This window comes from Marmota marmota, unplaced genomic scaffold (assembly GCF_001458135.2).
Source record: "Marmota marmota marmota unplaced genomic scaffold, marMar, whole genome shotgun sequence".
Classification (NCBI taxonomy): Eukaryota; Metazoa; Chordata; class Mammalia; order Rodentia; family Sciuridae; genus Marmota; species Marmota marmota.
This window is the reverse complement of record NW_026000294.1, coordinates 5,600,267-5,616,487: the sequence shown is the minus strand read 5'-3', so window position 1 is coordinate 5,616,487 and position 16,221 is coordinate 5,600,267.

Below are 16,221 nucleotides of genomic sequence, written 5' to 3'. Positions count from 1 at the left end.
TGATCTGTAATCTAAGCAATTAAAGCTGTCAAAATTTGAGAGTTGGCAGGGCCACCTTGCTGTCTCTCAAACTTGAAGTACCTATAAAACACCGTGCAGTAATCATCATTCCACAGGGGGTTATACAACATATTTAAAAATGTGTGGCCTGGGTAATAATCAATCAGGACTGTAATGAAGGGCATGAGGACTAGAGAGGAGTCTCAGAGACTCCCTATAGTGCCTGGTATCAACATATCAGTTGATAGATTATGGAAAGGCAGGGTAATTTAGACAGTGGGGCTGAAGCCTGGGTTGAAAAACCCTAGGATATACAGAGTCTTCTTTACTAAATCAGAAATGAAGCATTTAATATTTTAATTGGTATTATCAGGCCAACACATACCAACTGACTATCATGTTCACCCATACAGAAGTATTACTTCCTAAGCAGACCAATATGCATCTGAGACCATACGCAACAGTGTGTTAATCACCTTTCCATAATTATAACAAAACACCTGAGATAACTTATAAAGAAAAAAGGCTTATTTTGGTTCCAGATTTGAAGGTTTCAGCCATAGTCACTTGGCTCTATTTGTTTTTGTGCCTGTGATAAGACACTACATTCATGGTGGGGAGGACATGGCAGAACAAAGCCATTCACATCATGACCAGAAACTGAAAGGGACAAAGGAAGAGACCAGGGTTCAACAATCCCCTCTGACTAAACATCCCCCAATGACTAAAAGATCTCCTAATAGGCCCACCTCTAAAAGTCTCCACCAACTCCCATTAATCAAGCTGGGGATCAAATCTATAACACACGGACCCTTCATGAACACAAGATCCAAACCATAGCACAGAGATAGTGTTACTCATATTTTTTAAGATTTTTCCGTGAAAACCTACTTTATGTTTAGCTGATAATCTCAGCCAACTCACAGCTATTGGCGTGTGTATGAACAAAGTGAAGAAAAATATAGTGAATAAATCAAATCTACATATAGCCTTTTATAATGTTAAAACGTCACACTAAGGGCTGGGGTTGTAGCTCAGTGCCAGAGCGCTTGCCTCGCACATGTGAGTCACTGGGTTTGATCCTCAGCACCACATAAAAATACACAATGATATCATATCCATGCATAATTAAAAATATTTAAAAAGCCTTCACACTATATGCATTTTTTGATTTTTTAATTATTATTAGTTGTTCAAAACATTACAAAGCTCTTGACATATCATATTTCATACATTTGATTCAAGTGGGTTATTAACTCCCATTTTTACCCCATATACAGATTGCAGAATCACATCCACGTTTTTACATACTGCCATACTAGTGTCTGTTGTATTCTGCTGCCTTTCCTATCCTCTACTATCCCCCCTCCCCTCCCTTCCCCTCCCATCTTCTCTCTCTACTCCATCTACTGTAATTCATTTTAAACATACAAGAATATATTATAATGTAATACCCACCAAGTTCTATGATGCAGTTTCAATACAGTTGACTGTACTATCATCAATAATTTTCCAGTTTTGTTTTACTTATATCTCTCCAATGCTTGTTGTCTTGAATGGAGTACAGGCAAGCAAATCCCAGACATACTATCATTTCATCCATAAATACTTCACTCTGAATCTTTTTTTCCTTTTCTTTATTGATTTTATTGTTTTTTTCTTAAATACACGACAACAGTGGAATGCATTACAATCCTTATTACACATATAGAGCACAATTTTTTGTATCTCTGTATATAAAGTAAGTTCACATCAATTTATGCCATTATACATGTACCTTTTTGCATTACAATTCTTAATACACATATATACCACAATTTTTCATATCTCTGTCTGTTTATAAGCTATGTTGACACCCAATCCAAGTCTTCATACATGTACCTTTTTTTATAATGATGACCATCACATTCCACCGTCCTTGCTAATCCCCTTCCTACTCCCTTTCCCTCCCACCCCTCTTCCTTATCTAGAATTCACTATGAATCTTTATCTGAGAAGTTGCCTGTCACATTACTTCTGTAAATGTTTATAATATTCATTTTACCAAGAGGTAAGAGTATGGAGTTGTTGTGTGAGCACACACACATTCATAGCCTTTGAAATGTGAGACTTTAGAGTTTACATATAAAGAACTGTTTTTTAGCAGAGGCAAAACCAGATTCAGGTTCCCTAATTAATGATCTAGAACTTTTAAATGATACCTGGTATTGATATTTGAAATTGGTCTGGAAATCATGGATCTCCCACAGAGAAAGAGCCCACAGAGAAAGAGCCCACAGAAAAAGAGCCCACAGAAAAATCAAATCAATCCAACAGAGATTATTTGCCATGAAGATGAATGCAAGCATGGAATTTGTGTGCTACATAAATCTTATAGATCATCAAGTTAATACCTTGCTTCATTTTACAGTGAAGTGAACTAAAATCCAAATGAGCTAAAGGCTTACTTACCTAAGAACAGAGGGTTATAGAATAGCAGAACTGGTCTCTTGTCTAATGTCACAGTAAATAGAGAGTTTCTTGATTTCATGACACTTGGTAGCATAGATAACTATAGTTATATCCTTATAGACTAGCTCACGGAAAACAATAATGTCTTCCTAAGTTATAGTTCAAAACAATGGGCAATGTATTAGTGAAAGAAAACAAAATCCTGTCACCTTATCTCCATTACCTCCACTGTTTATTTATTTATTTGGTACCCAGTATTGAACCCAGGAGTTTTTAACCACTGAAACACAATCTCTGCCCTTTTCTATTTTATTTTTTAAATTTTGAGACAGGGTCTCACTAAATTGCTGAGGCTGGCCTTGAACTTGCTATCCTCTTGTCTCAGCCTCCTGAGCTGTTGGGATTACAAGCATAAATCACAATGGCCAGTCTTTCCTCCACTTTCAAATGAACATATTATAACTCCTCCAGTTCAAAGGTTAACCTTTCTACACTTATTCTTACTTTTACTTATTCATCTGGAAACTAACTTTACCTAATTTCAAATTCCCTATATTTTCACTTTTCCTTTTCTACAGAATTCTTCCCCTGTAAATGTAAACATGCTCTGGCCTTTATTATTTTAATAATAATTATATAAAATAAAATGAATCACTTTGTTCTATGATCCCAAGTTCTATGAAATAGTAATTTATAGTCACTCTCTTTACATCATTACATTCTCAACCCCCTGCAAAATGGCTTCCTCCTTCATTTTTTTGTCTTAACAAATGCTCTAATTGACCTTCTAATTGCTAGATCAATAATTTTTTTTAATTTTCTATTTAATTTGAACTTTCTCCATATTAACTGTTTTTCCCATATTTTTATTGGTGTATTATACTTGTACATATTGATGAGATTTGTTGTTACACATTCATGTAGCACACAAAACAACAAAATAACTTAGCCAAAGTCACCCAGCGCACTCACTGCCTCCCACCCCTTGGCCCCTTTCCTCTACTGATCTCCCTTTAATTTTTAGGAAATTCACTCCTGCCTTCATTTCCTTTTTCCTCCCTAGCTTCTGCATATGAGAGAAAATATAGGAGCCTTAATCTTCTGAGATTGACTTATTTTGCTTAACTTGATTATCTCTAGTTCTGTTCATTTTCCAGCAAACGCCATAGTTTCAATTTTCTTCAGAATTAACTGTTAATAATTTTTTTCTAACTCTAGTTTTCCTAGGTTCCTGAGCAATGGCTTGCTCTTCATTCTTTTTATAGCCATTGGTAAATTCTCACAATATAACTGCATTGTTTTCCCGCTCTGTGATTCATTCCTAGATGACTATCCAATTTCAATGCCTGAAATACTGGACTATGTGTTATTGTCTTCTAAATATATGTCTCTAGGGTTCCAGAACAATATAGCTAATTGCTTCCTGAATAAATCCTATCTAGGTGTTTTCATCTACCTTCAAGTAAACATGTTTAAAATTAAATTCATTAAATTAATATCTGGCAAACTGTACTATCTTTTACCTAGTTTTTCGAGACAGAAAACTTAGAGCCATATTGGATTTCTCCTGCCTTCATTCTCTATAGAAAACAGTCATTTCAATTCTACTTTCCTAACTAGTCTGTGCTGTTTGGTAGGCAGTAACTATGCATGTGGCTCCTTCTATTTAGCTTATCTATAATTAAATAAAATTTCAGATTTCATTTCTTAGTCATGGTAGCCGTATTTCAAGTGCTAAATAACCTCAGAAAGCACTATATTAGGCAATGCATATATAGAATATTTCTATCACTTCAGAAAGTTTTATGAGATGATAATGATTCTTATATGGTTATCTCTCACCTAGAAAATTTCAGTAGTCCTCCAAACCAATTTATTTGGATCCAGTCTTCTCCATATTCACACTAGTTAATCCTTACACTGTGACCACAGTAACCACTCTAAAATACAGATGTAACCACATCAATATCTTCCTTAAAACTCTTTATTTGTCCCCCTCCCATGGCCTACAAAATGAATTTGAATCTGTGTACATAGCATAAAAGGCCTTCTCTCAACTAGCCCCTTTATGCAATTTTTATGACCTACCACCACCTATCTTATTTTCCTCTCATGCCAAACTGTTTTCAGTGCTATGCCATTTGTTCATGCCTGTGCAACTTTGCTAGACTTCTCTGTCTGTCTGAATAACTTCCTGTTCTTTCCCCTCTTCCTGGGGAATAGCTACTCGTCTTTTAGGAGGCATCTCAAGAAGAAGTTCTTCTATTAAAGCCTTTTTGATTCCCCTAAGTAAAACTGACAACTTCCTTCTTTATTTTGTGGTAACTATATAATTCCTGTCATTATTAAGTATAATAGCTATTTATTCTTGTATTTCCTATTAGAATGGAGAGTGCTTGAAGGCAGAGACCATATAGTATTATTATCACTTTGTTTCTTACAATGCTTGAAACATAGTACCCACGCAATAATTACTGGTTGAGTGAATAAATAATTGAATGAATAATTGTTCTAAGACAAATTTAGAGATGATGTGGTCCTACAAATTATAATTATCATGTCTAACAAATTTACTTAATATTAAAAAGGCTGTGATTCTGAAATGAAAAGTAACATCCTCAGGTTTACATAATCCATTACATAAACACAGTTCAGTGGCACTTTCTTTGGCAATGTTTTGCCACACAGTGCAAGATTGAGACCTCTTTTGCAAGGTCTCTTGGAAATCACAATATTTTCACTGATAACATTCTCAATTAGATAGTTTTAATGCTTCCCTGCCATAGGCTCCAAGCTCCCAAATATTTTCGACAACCTACTGAATATTAGTATGAAGGAAAGTTTAAGTACAATATGCTGATTTCTTGATTTTCTTGATGATGAAATCAAGGCCTAAAGGCAGAGATTATATTATTGTTGGGTTGACAGAGGACCCACGTCTCCTGTCTCATGGATCTTATGGCAATTTCCTCAAAATCAAACTATCCATATATACTGGTGATCATCCCTCTTACCTAGGTCCTGAAACCTCCATATTTTTGGAAGCTTTTACTAGAACAAAGTCCCCGCCGACTTGTATCAATTATTTTTATTGAGAAAAAAAACTAAGATAAAATTTACCATGTGTTAGGGTTTGAATGTGAGATGTTCCCCCAAAGCTCATGTCTGAGACAACTCAAGAAGGTTCAAAGGAGAAATGATTGGGTTTTGAGGGTCTTAACCCAATCAGTGCATTAATTCCTTGACAGGTATTAACTGAGTAGAAACTGAAGATGGGTAGGGTGTGGCTGGAGGAGGTGGACATTGGAGGGATGGCTTTGGGAGATATACATCTATATCTATATCTATATCTATCTATATCTATATCTATATCTATATCTATATCTATCTATCTATATTGTATCTAGGAAGTAGAGTTTCTCTCTGTTCTCTGATGATCATGTGAACTGCTTCCCTCTGCCACACTCTTCTGCCATGATGTCCTGCCTCACCTCAAGCATGAGGAATGAACCCGGCTGTCCATGGACTGAGACCTCTCAAACCATGAGACCCCAAACAAACCTTTCTTCCTCTAAACTTGGTCTGGTTGGGTCTTTTAATCATAGTGGTAAAAAGGCTGACTAAAACACCATGTTACAGTATATGATCCAGTGGTCTACAGTGCATTCACAAGGTTTTGCATCACTACTATCTATTCCCAGAACAAACATCAGAGAAATCTGGGACCTATTATCAATTACTCCAGATTACCCATTCCCCTTAACCACTGATAGCCATTTATCTACTTTCTATTTCCATGGACTTTTTGTGTTTTTTCTCTCTTGCCATAACGTTTTAAATTTTCATACATGTTGTACATCGTATCAGTACTTCATTCATTTTATGGATGCATAATATTCCACTGTAGGGCTATGGCATTTTGTACACCCACTCATCAGTTTGTGGAAATTTAGGTTGTTAATTTCAGGGGCTTTTGTAAGTAAAATGTCAGATCAAAGGCTTTACTTATTTTGAAAATTGGGTTATTTGTCCTTTTTATTGATTTTTAACAGAACTTTATATATTCTGGATACTATACCCTAATCAGAAAAATGATTTACTCCCTATTCAGTGGGCTAATTTTTCTTTCTTTTTTCTTCTTTCTCTCTCTCCCTCTGCCACTCTCTCTCTCCTTCCTTTCTTTCTTTCTTTTGTTTTCCTTACTTTCTTCATTCCTTCTTCTCTTGCCTTCCATTCCCTTCTTTTTCTCTCTCTTTCTTTGAACCCAGGGCCTTAAATATTCTGGGCAAGCACTGTATCAATGAGGTATATCCCCACACTTTTTAATTTTTTTTAAGTTGTAGATAGACACAATGCCTTTATTTATTTATTTATTTTTTATGTGGTACTGAGAAACCCAGTGCCACACACATGCTGGGCAAGTGCTCTACAATGAGCTACAGCCCCAGTCCTACCCAGTCTTCTTTTCAGTCCTGAAACGGTCCTGCTAAGTTTTCCAGGCTGGCTGTGATCTTTCAATCCTTTAATCTTTGCCTCCAAAGTAGCTGGGATTACAGATTAGGAAAATATTTAATATAATTGAGAAGGAAATGACATTCCTATGAAACACAGAAAACCTAGAAGCCACAAAAATTTACAGAAAATGTACTTGATCAATAACAACTAATAACCATATTACAAAAGACATCATAAATATAGGTTTGACCTAATAATTTAATGAGATTAATTTCATATAACACTGAACTTCCAGGAATTCATCATTTACACTTCAGGTTTTCCTATGCCAATACTGGTTCCCACTGAGGTTTCTACTTTTGACTTCTGATCTCAGAAGTTGGGATCTTCTAGTTTCATCTGTTAGGCTGTCCAGTTTCAGGGGGCATTGTTTATGTCACTCTGTAATGCACCCTTATGATTGACTTTTTAGTTTGTTGTTCTTTTTAAAGGTTGTTAGGTGACTTCCAGCCTCCTTACACGCTGGACCAGAAAATAGAATTTGCCATATGATCTTATTTTTTTTTTTTTAAATATTTATTTATTTATTTTAGTTTTCGGCGGACACAACATCTTTGTTTGTATGTGGTGCTGAGGATCGAACCCGGGCCGCACGCATGCCAGGCGAGCGTGCTACCGCTTGAGCCACATCCCCAGCCCATGCCATATGATCTTATTAAAAGTATATTAATATATATGTAAAATACACATATAATATATAATGTACATATTCTTTTATATGCTCAGAAATTGTCTGGAAATGTACATAAAAATTTCTTTCCATTGTCTATTTTTGGGAAAGGTGCCAAGGAGAGAGTGATTAACATTTTATTTAAATACTTTAGCAGCATTTGGAATTTTATTTATTTATTTTTTAATTTTTCAGTGCTAAGGATTTGAACCCAGGGCCTCACACATGCTAGGTAAGCACACTACCATTGAGCTACAGACTCAGACCAGTATTTTGCATTTTTAGTATGAACATATGCAATTGTTTTTGTAAGTTCCAAGAATGGTTTCTAGTACATGAGCAATGTGGGTTTTAATTTTAAGCAGATTTATGTAGAAGTTACCAGAAAAAATATAAAAAGAAGGAAAATTCTACAGCAAATCTAAAAACTAGAGAATCCAGCAGTTCCTGAAGCTTCAGTCTAGTTTTGCAAGATACAAGTATAGGAAAAATCAAAACAGAGGAAGTGCTGACTTAGTGTAAGAGTAAACTGTCCATGAAAAAAGTGTTGAAGATCCCAGTGGACTTCTGACACTCTAAAATGGAAGAGGAGACAGAAGATAAGGCACATAACCAGATCACATCAACAAAGATGAAAATTACTGTGGAATTAGAGGGTACAGAAATCAGAAACTTTGTGGGGGGAATTGCTTTTTTTAGATGGTCTGTTGGGTAAATCATGGGGATCCTGTCCTGTTATCTCTTGCTTTTAAAGACCAACACAGGAAATAAATACTTTTGCTTAGAGATGAAGCTCTATTCTTTAAGATGTTAATGTAAACTTGGTATCACATGTAATGCCAGTGGCTAGGGAGACTGAGGCAGGAGGATCACAAATTCATCAACCAGCCTTAGTAACTTAACTAGGTCCTAAGCTACTTAATAGGACCCTGTCTCAAAAAAAAGTGCTGTGGATGTAATTCAGTGATTATGCACCTCTGGATTCAACCCCTGGTACCAAAAAATATAAAAATATGATTGTAACTATAAAACTGAAAATAGATTACAAAACAATTCTGGGGAAAATATCTGTCTTTATATATTATATATATATNTATATATATATATATATATATATATATATATATATATATATATACCTACCCATAATATATGAGCATAAGGAGGAGGAGAGCCATTTATGTTAAAGGGGTTATAGGGAGGCTTAAATTAAAAGAGAGTTCATTGATAGCATTAAATCAATAAGCAGTAAAAATATTTGATTTTTGGGCTGGGGTGGAGTGCTTGTCTAGCATGTGTGAGGCATTGGGTTCAATTCTCAGCACCCACATATACATTTAAAAAAATTTCCATCAACAACTAAAAAAAATTTTTTTTATTTTAATTTTTGGCATCCAGTTTTAATAGTATCACGACTTAAATTAAATGTATTTATTTATTTTGTAGTAGGGATTGGACACAGTGGGTCACTTCACCACTGAACTACATCTTCACTCCTTTTATATTATTATTGGTATTTTTTTTTTTACTTGTGGTGCTGGGACTGGAACATAGGTTCTCATGCATGCCAGGAAAATGCTCTGAACCGTATCTCCAGCCCTATATTTTGTTTTTAAAAATTTGAAACTGGGTCTCACTAAGCTGTTAAGTTTTACACTAAATTTCTGAGACGGGTCTTGAACTTGTAATTTTCCTGGCTAAATATTTCAATGGGATTACAGGCATGCACCACCATATTTGATAATCTTCTTATTTTAGAGGTTGATAAAACATCAACTTCTTTTTATGAGAAATAACTTTTTGTAGGTCAAAAATTAAAAGAACAAAAACAAGGGAAATAAAATTCACATAAGCAAAAGACTACATGTAACAGAAAACAAAGGAAATGACCAAAAAAAGTCTCAAAATAAAGTAGGATCTCAATTTTGTATTGAAAATGTTATTGATCACTTCTCTTTATCACTCATCTTCTAAATTTGAAAGGTAATTCACTAAAATAACTGTGAAATAATTGTTTTCTTTGGAATTACATGTGTTTTTAAATATTTCTCTTTACGGTTTTCTATATTTTATAAATGGTATACAACAAATATATAACATTTTATAGTTGAAAAATAAATATCTTCACCTCAATTTTAGTCACATTAGTTAAAGGTGATGTTTTTGAATGAAAATTTTCCTAAATAAGTCTATTGCCTACAAATATAACTGACCTTCTCTCTCTCCCTTCTTGTGTCTCCTCTTCACAGGAATTAACCTTCCTTTCTCTACTTAATATACCATTTTTTTCTCTTTTTTTCTTTTTTAGCATCTGTGGCATAGGGTCTAAAAATTACAAATTTACACCACATAGAATATGACCAAAATTATTTCAGCCCAGGAGTAGTTTAAAGCAGACATATCTTAGAAAAACTACAATAATTCACTCATATAGTATATAATTTTAAGAACCTTAATTTTCCAGTAAACAGACAAGGATAAATTAATTGTGAAATGTGCCCCTAATAAAACACATGAGCTGACCGCTACAGACTTATTGAATAAAGCCAATTACATTTGGGAAGACAGCTGCCAAAAATGATTTGTATTTTATAGTAGCTAGTACTAAGCCAATCTGTCTGACAATGGATAAAAATAGAATCAATTGTCTATTGAGTCTACTCTTAGATTGGAAAAACAAAATCATATTGTCTACTTGGAAAAATGTGTTTTTTTATCCTCTGTAGGAGGGGAGTGGGAAGGGATAGCACATATATATTTGAATGATTCTCAAAACATTTAAAGTCACTAACATATATATTGGTAAAGGCCAGAATATAGTCTGTTTTAAACCTTTAAGTATTAATATATTCTCTATATGAGAATTTTCTTTGCAAACCATGAACAAACTATATATAAACATCACCAATTATATCAATCAGAGTTCTTCAGAGAATAGAACCAAAAAAGAAAATATTTTACTGCATTTTCCAGAATGCTGTGGGACCATTCCCTCATGTATTAAACTGAGTTAAGTGGGGCCTAAACTTGTTTTAGCTTCTGTATATGGTGAATTGTACAATAGCTTGATGCGTAAAGATGATGTAACATATCCTAAGAGTATATCATTGTAACCGTGCAACTGAATAACAACTAATCAAAGCAGTCAAGCTTCAGCCAATCACAGGGTGCCAACTGATTAGACCATAATCATATTAGGCAAATAAGTCATCACACCAGACTCATTTAAGACAAAGGCTTACTGTGGCCAATAGTATTGTTGTCATAACTTAATGATTTATTATTTTTATTGCTGACTCCTGTACAATTATATGGATATAACCACAGTTTATTTACCATTCACAGATTGAAAGGAATCTTTAATAAATACTTTTATTCTTTCTAGATTTGGGAAGCTTGGGTTATTATTTCTATGAACAAGCTTTCTTCCCCACCCCCCACCAAATCCATTTATTTTTTTCTGTTTGTTTCCATTTTTCCACTTATCCTCACTTTTCTTCTTGTCTTCCTGTGGGGTTTTTGGACATTTTTTAGATTACATCTCAATCTATTGTGTTTTTTTTTTTTGAGTATATAACTGTATATAACTTGTATAGTTTTCTTAATGGTTTATCTAGATATTGCAATATGCCATCATACCATGTCACAGTCTATTGATACCTGTACGATGACTTTAAAATAAAGCATAGTAAACTTATATTAACTTTGGTGCTTTTACAACACACCTTTTTTAAATGCATTTGTTTGAAGAATATCAAGAACATTGTAGAATAGGAATTTTCTACCTTTATTCTTCCACAAAAGCATCATTTTGACAATTACCCACAGTCAAGATTGCCAGTATTGAAACCATAAATTCAGTGGAGAATTTCCAGCACATTATTGGAGCAAATGATTCTGATAACAGACACATTGATGAGGTTAAGAATAGCTTCACTTTACCTATATCACCTTTTCCCCAAAGTGGTATAGCTCAATGCTCAGGAACACCCCTTCAACCTATAATTTCTTTCTTCCACAGAAGAACATGTTAAATGGGTATTTTGCTACCCAAATTGTATGCAATACTGCTCAGAAGGTCCTTTTATTCCTCACCCCAACTAAGATAGAGAAGTAATGCCATGACTGAGTAGTTAGGAAAAGCTAGGAGTAGAGAGGCTATGGACTCAATTAACCGCTTTTCAGACTCCATCAAGAACCCAGAAATGAACTACTTGGGGCAACTCACAGTGGAACCCTCTAATTGCCCAACATATACACTAAATGCTTAATTTAATATGCCTCACCCAACTCTCCCTCAGGTTGGACCCCTGAGTGCCCCTCCCATGGATGGTGCAAACAGCCAGCTTGACTACATAGGACTCAGAGAAGGTGAGCAAACTTGAGCATTTGAGGTCACCATGTTTGGGGAAATATACAAGAGTCTCTCAGCTCCCAGCCTAGCTTATGTTACCAAGGGAAGCCATAAATAGTTAAGAATCCCCCTTAAAGTGAAACAAGAGGTGTAGAGTGAGCATTTCCATACAAAAGGTCATAAAGATCCTCAGAATACCAAGAGGAACTGTTTGGTGAAATCATTTCTCTTATAAAGTTAATCAGTAAAGAATGGAAAAGATGGGCCGGGGTTGTTGCTCAGCAGTACAGTGTTTGCCTTGCACGTGTGAGGTACTGGGTTCGATCTTCAGCACCACATAAAAATAAACAAATAAAATAAAGACTTGTTGTCCATCTACAACTACAAAAAATTTTTTAAAATGCTTCATAAAAATAATGGAAGAAATGATTTCTTTAAATGTGAATGTAACAACTTAGGACCTCGAAGAACATGAAAAATCAAGGATAATTAACACTACAAAAAGAACACAATAATATTTTAGAACCCAACCCCAAAGAAATAGAAATCTACATATTGCTATCAAAGAATTCCAAATAATTATTTTTAAAAGGGTAGCAATTAAGAGGAGAACACAGGTAGAAATCTAAATGTAAGAAAAAGAATACATGAACAATATGAGAATTTAAAGAAAGAGTTAGAAATCTCTCTCTCTTTCTCTCTCTCTCTCTCTCTCTCTCACACACACACACACACACACACACACACACAATCTGTAGCTGAAGACCAAATGATGGGAAGTGAGAAAACGTATTACAATCTGAAGCAGATTTGATCAAGCAGAAGATAGAATTTATAAATTCAAACATATACAACAGGGTAGTATCCAGTCGTTGGAGAAAAAAGAAAAACAATAAAAAGAATGAACAAAGTCTATGGCATGGCTAACTTTTGCATAAAGAGGAAGAAAGAGGGCTGAGATTGTGGCTCAGTGATAGTGCGCTTGCCTAGCATGTGTGGGGCCCTGGGTTTGATCCTCAGCACCACATAAAAATAAATAAATAAGATGGGGGTATTGTGTCCAACTACAACTAAGAAAAAAGAATATTGAAAAAAAAAGAGGAAGAAGGGCTAGGGTTATAGCTCAGTGGTAGAGCACTCACCTAGCATGTGTGAGGCACTGGGTTTGATCTTCAGCACCACATATAAATAAATAAAATAAAGATATTGTGTCCATCTACAACTATTTTTTTAAAGAGGAAGAAAGAGAAAATAAAGGGCAGAATGTGTATTTAAAGAGATAATGGCTGAAAACTTTCAAAAACTGGGCAAGAGACATGGACATCCAGATACAGGAAGCTTAAAGAACTCCAATTGGGTTTAAAGCAAAAAATGCTTCATCAGCACACATTATAATTAAACTGTCAAACATCTAAGATTCCTGGGGATGTAGTACAGTGTTAAAACACTTGCCTAGCATGCCTCTAAAAAGCTAGGTTTGATACCCAGCACAAAAAACCAACCAAACAAACAAAACCCACAAAAGACAAAGAAAAAATTGAAAGAATCAAGAAAAAACAACTCATCACATGCCAAGGGATTCCCAGAAGTCTATAAGCAGACATCTCAGCATAAACCTTGCAAGTCAGGAGATAATGTGATAATAGATGGAATCAAAATGCCAAAAGAAAAAAAATGCCAAAGGACAATACTTTCTCCAGCAAAGCTATTCTTCAGAAATGAAAGAGAGGTTAAGGGTTTCCCAAACAAAGAAAAGCCAGTGGAGTTCTTCAGCAGTAGATCTGTCTTACAAGAAATATAAAAGGGAATTCTTTAAGCTAAAACAAAAGAATTCTAACTACAAAAATTAAAGTATAAAACCCAATGGTAAAAGATAGTATAAAGTCAAATTCAGAATGCTCAAATGCAATTGCAATAGCATAGAAATTATTTATACCTTTAGTATAATAATTAAAAACATGCTATAAAATATAATTATTTTGTTCATTGATATGTAATATAAAAAGAGGCAAATTGTGACATCAAAACATAAAATATTTGGGGGAAGTAAATTATACTTTATAAATATGATCAAAGAGAAGATTTTATCAGCTTAGAATGAACTATTATAGCTATGTTTTGTTTTATGCTAGCCTTATGGTAATCACAAAAGAAAAATATGACCATGAAAAAAATAAAGATAAGTGAATAAAAGCATACCACTATAGAAAACCATCAAATTGCAAAGGAGGGCAACAAGAGAGAAAGACAGGAATGGAGAATCTACCAGACAGCCAAAAAAATAGCAATATAGCTAAAATAAGTTCTTGCCTCTCAAAAATTACTCTAAACATTGATGGATTAAATAATTCAAAGACATTTATCTAATTGCTAGAGGTGATGAATATTTTTCCATATATTTGTTGATTGATTGTATATCCTCTTCTGAGAAGTGTCTGTTCAGGTCCTTGGCCCATTTATTGATAGGATTATTATTATTATTATTATTATTATTATTATTATTATTATTTTGGTGCTTAGCTTTTTGAGTTCTTCATATACCCTAGAGATTAGTGCTCAATCTGATGCATGAGTGGTAAAAATTTGCTCCCAGGATGTAGTCTCTCTATTCACTTCAAAGATTGTTTCTTTTGCTGAGAAGAAACTTTTTAGTTTGACTCCATCCCATTTATTGGTTCTTGGTTTTAATTCTTACACTATAGGAGTCTTATTAAGGAAGTTGGGGCCTAATCCCACATGATGAAGATTGGGGCCTATTTTTGTTTTATTAGATTCAGAGTCTCTGGTTTAATTCCTAGGTCCTTGATCCACATTGAGTTGAGTTTTGTGCATGATGAGACATAGGGGTTTAATTTAATTTTGTTGCATATGGATTTCCAATTTTCCCAACATCATTTTTTGAAGAGGCTATCTTTTCTCCAATGCATGTTTTTGGCATCTTTGTCTAATATAAATTCATTGTAATTTTGTGTGTTAGTCTCTGTGTCCTCCATTCTGTACCATTGGTCTACCGGTCTGTTTTGGTGCCAATACCATGCTGTTTTTGTTACTATTAAGATCTGGTATAGTGATGCCACCTGCTTCACTCTTCCTGCTAAGGATTGCTTTAGCTATTCTGTATCTCTAATTTTTCCAGATGAAAGAAATGCAAATCAAATCTACTCTAAAATATCATCTCACTCAGTCAGAATGGCAGCTATATGAAGACAAACAACAATAAGGGTTGGTGAGGATGTGGGGAAAAATGTACAGTCATACATTGCCAGTGGAACTGCAAATTGGTGAAACCAATGTGGAAAGCAGTATGGAGATTCCTTAGAAATCTGAGAATGGAACCACCATTTGACCCAGCTGTCCCTCTCCTTGGTTTATACTCAAAAGACTTAAAAATAGCATACTAGAGGGACACAGCCACTTCAATATTTATAGTAGCACAATTCACAATAGCTGAACTGTGGAGCTAACTTTGATGCCCTTCAGTGGATGAATGGATAAAAAAATATGTGACATATATACACAATGGAATTTTACTCAACAATAAAAGAGAATAAAATCATGGCATTTGCAGGTAAATGAATGGAGTTGGAAAAGATAATGCTAAGTGAAGTTGGCCAATCCCTCCCCAAAAATGCCAAAAGTTTTCTCTAATATAAGGAGGCTGACTTATAGTGGGGTAGGGAGGGGGAGCATGGGTAGAATAGATGAATTCTATATAGGGCAGAAGGGTGGGAGGGAAAGGGAGGGGACAGGGGATTAGCAAGGATGGTGGAATGTGGTGGACATCATTATCCAAAGTACATGTATGAAGACACAAATTGGTGTCAACATACTTTATATACAAACAGAGATATGATAAATTGTGCTGTATATGTGTAATAAGAATTGTAATGCATTCCGCTGTCATTTATTTTTTTAAAAAATCAATAAAAATAATTTAAATACATAGGGCAGCTGAATGAAAGAAAAAATGAGACACAACTGTATGTTGCATGCAAAAGAATGCTTCAACTTTAAATACATCTAGGCAGAATATGAGTGAATGTAAAAATAAATCCCTTGCAAATGAAATAGAAGTAGCTATACTTATTTCAGGCAAAGAAGAATTTATGTCAAATATTTTGAAAAGGGACACATATAGTCATTATATGGTGGAAAAAGATGTTAAATCATTGAGAGGATATAAAAATTGTATATATATATATATATATATATATATATATATATATATATA